We start from the raw sequence: 3,933 nt of genomic DNA, 5'->3' as shown, positions 1-3,933 counted from the left end.
GCTGTTTGGTACATACCGAAAATGGTGTTCAAATCTATGTTAGATTACCATATGTTTCTCCTTCGACCAACCTTATTTTGAAAAACCAGAAGTAATCTCCCGGAGACCCTCAAGATCCCCTCCCAGCTCGGAGTCTCTCACACATTCATTCTTTGAAGCCTCCGGAGAATCTTCCGAACTGCTTCAGGGAAATTCCTCCTCCTCTTCTTTTTAATCTTGTTTTATATTATCTATCTTATTATTCACCTTTCTTTTCTTCTTCCGAGGATGAGTCTAATTTTTCCATTGATCAATAATAATAATAATAATAATAATAATAATAATAAAGGGGAAACATGAAGGAACACGTAGAATCCTCGAGTGTCTTCCACCTCTGCAACTGAGAGAGAAGATACTCTCTGAAGACTTTCTGAATCGAAGAATTTCCGGGACAATTCTCTCTCTCTCTCTCTCTCTCTCTCTCTCTCTCTCTCTCTCTCTCTCTCTCGCTTGCCGAGAAAACATAAGATTTGAAATCATCATTTTGCCTCATAGTTATTTAATTTTCTGTTTCAAAATGAAATTTGGATATATATATATATATATATATATATATATATATATATATATATATATGTGTGTGTGTGTGTGTGTGTGTGTGTGTGTGTGTGTGTGTGTGTGTGTAGATCACTATAATATAGAAGCAGTTATAGTAGTGTTCATAATAGTAATCTCTCTCTTTCTCTCTCTACCTAAACTAGGATCTGAATGCAATAATCGACTGAGAAATCGATATATAATTCGCTACTTAATGTTAAACGAGAATTTATAGTCTTAGAGAGAGAGAGAGAGAGAGAGAGAGAGAGAGAGAGATAGAGAGAGAGAGAGAGAGAGAGAGAGAGAGTAGGGTCTCTCTATTGGAACTTGCAGGTTTCCTTTAATGCCAGAAGGGCGTATGTGACAGTGGAAGGATTTCCTTCTCTATTCCCTTGTCTTTAAGGTGGATGATAACTCTTGAGTAGCTTCGATTTACTGCATATCGAAAGGTGGTTTCTTTTCTATTCAGGAATATATGTGAAACAGTCATTATGTTTAGAGAAAATAATGTCAGTAATGAAACTAAAAAATAAAAAATACATTTTGAACAAAAATTAAATTTGATATTTCAAACATCGGATGATTCTGATGAGCGGCGTTGCCACTTTTCCTCATCACAATATTATTTCCCTTTCTAACACTGATACTGGCCTTGGCCTTCCACTTACATTTGGCAACTAACTAGACTCTTCGAAGTATATAGAATATCTCTCTCTCTCTCTCTCTCTCTCTCTCTCTTCACACACACTATTCAATGTTTTAATCGTTTACATTATTAGATGTTGTCGATTCCAAAATAGTCATAAACCGAAATTTCCCGCCTTTACTTCCCGTCAACTTCTCGCCGAGTCAATTGGCTTTGGCTTCGTTTACATTTTAAAAGATTCCAACTTCTGTAAGTAACGAATACAATACAAGGTAATTCCTGAATTATTTATATATTACGTGTAGGTAAAACCTATCAATTTTCGGCTAATGTTGCCCCAAGAAAAGAGTAATATGATAACTACTTATGGTAAATTGAAGTCAAAGTCTCAGTCATGCGAACTTGAGAGCCTTCATGAACCCAAGATCACGTGATCTCTGCCATCAACAGGTTACTCAGATTCTTCTGAGTCTCGGAACCATTAGTGTGAAATCTGGTTTGATAATTTAATTGATGTAAACGTCGTGCAAGCAATTGGAAGAGTCTCTGTTGCTAGGAATTAGCAGTTCATCTCGTGATTGCATCTAAATAATCAGTAGTCTCACTTATGAGCCACCGCCTTGCTAAGGGCTAGACTCCTTGCACCGTCGCCAACACACACATGATTTCATTTATCTATTGGTTTACCTTTGAAAGCTGGAGAGAGAGAGAGAGAGAGAGAGAGAGAGAGAGAGAGAGAGAGAGAGAGATGAATCGGATAAAAATATTCGGAGATGCTTTTTCATTATAGATATGTATGTTTTTATAATGAAAGCATGAATATACACTATATGCAAATATTCTAAATCAACTTAGACAATGATCATGAAAGCAAAACCATCTAGAATAACTGGGTGAAAACGACGACAGGCAAACGTAATGTTTTAATTTCATTCTTTATATTAGTAACATATCATTCAAATATACGGAACACAAGAAAAATGTTTCATTGAAGCACCCCCCCCCCCACCTTCACAAGAGTCACCCTGTGGCATGGTGAAGGGACAAGTTATGTAAGAGCTGAAAGGTGTCTCTCACTTTTCCATTTCCATCTTTTAAGTAATTAGTGGACGATGACGTCTGAATCCTTGGAGTCCTCTCAACCTCCCCTTTGAAGTCTTTCTTTAAAGGATTTCTTCTTTCTTTCTTTCTTTCTTTCTTTCTTTGTGGTTGTGGGGCGAGACTTTCCTGTCTTAGTCCTTAACATTGAAGTTTGTCATTAGGTTAAGGAATAAACTTTATACTCAAAAGATATTTGCATACAGAACTCGCATAGATTGATACTAACGAATGTGCAAGAGAGAGAGAGAGAGAGAGAGAGAGAGAGAGAGAGAGAGCAATATACATTGCCAATTAGGTTGTACGCAACTATATAAAACCCTCTTACATCAGACCATCAACGGAATACATTTGATCTTTATGTAACATAGAAATCCTTATAATTAATCTCTCTCTCTCTCTCTCTCTCTCTCTCTCTCTCTCTCTCTCTCTCTCTCTCTCTCTCTCTCTCTCTCACCATGAAATATATTCCCTAGAAAAGTTCTGGAGATATTATATGCAGGTGATGCGCAAACCGAATAAGGCCGAATAAAAGCGAAGAGAAGAGTTTTCTTATCTTTGTTCTTATTGTTTGGTTTTCAGAAATGACTTCGGAGAGAGGCCACGTCATTGCAACCCGCAGAGCGAGGAAACTTTGGTAGAAGGATCTAAGGGAACGAAATCATCTTCAAACGGCCGTGAGGGCTCATAACGCTCTAGTCTAGCCTCCGGTATCCAAGTCAGTATAGAAGAGGAGAACCGTGTGTGTGGGTGTGTGTGTGTGTGTGTGTGGGTGGGTGTGGGTGTGTGTGCGCGCGTACAATAAGAAACCCAAGTTTCATGTGAGATAGCATGACATACCTTCTTGTTTAAAGCGTAAAATATCTATAGGGTTTAACGGAAATTCCAAGATCTGAGTTTGTGGCAAAAAACAGTGCACGGTCGTGCTTGTTAATCATACAGTCGTTTGTTATGCAAGCATGTGCATCTGTGCATAACTACACCTATAAGTGCATAATTATGCTTAATTGTGTAGGTTTAGACCTACCAGCCTTACTTCTACCCTCATCCATATGCATTGTTTGATCTGTGTGTGTGTTCGTTAGTCCGTGAAAGTCGGCGAATTCATATGAATCCTGATTCTCTTACAAATTCCATCACTAATCCCAATACATTATCTCAGAGAATAATAAATAGAGAAAGATTCTGCTCTCACACAGACAGACAGACACACGACCCTTTTACGAAGGTGACTGACATACCAACAGTGCACGTGTGTATTGTAACGAAGCAAATTGTTTCTCATTGTTCGTCAATGGTTGACGTTGTGGTCACACACAAGTGACACTTTCAAGACACAACTTGGATGCAAGGTCTATAGAGCCTGCGGGGTGACATATGCTGGCGCCTTAGTTTGGCACTATCTGGAAGGGGAATGAATCCTAGGTGATAGATTGTATATATATATATATATATATATATATATATATATATATATATATATATAATTCCATATAAAAATCAGACTATATATCAGTTTAGTGAGATCGGTGTTACTCTATGGATATGAGAAGGATATTGGGAGTTAAATGGCAGAACAGGATTAGAAATGAAACTATAAGAGAGATTACTCG

The sequence above is a fragment of the Palaemon carinicauda genome, unplaced genomic scaffold (assembly GCF_036898095.1).
Source record: "Palaemon carinicauda isolate YSFRI2023 unplaced genomic scaffold, ASM3689809v2 scaffold518, whole genome shotgun sequence".
NCBI classification, from domain to species: domain Eukaryota; kingdom Metazoa; phylum Arthropoda; class Malacostraca; order Decapoda; family Palaemonidae; genus Palaemon; species Palaemon carinicauda.
This window is presented reverse-complemented; position numbering follows the sequence as displayed.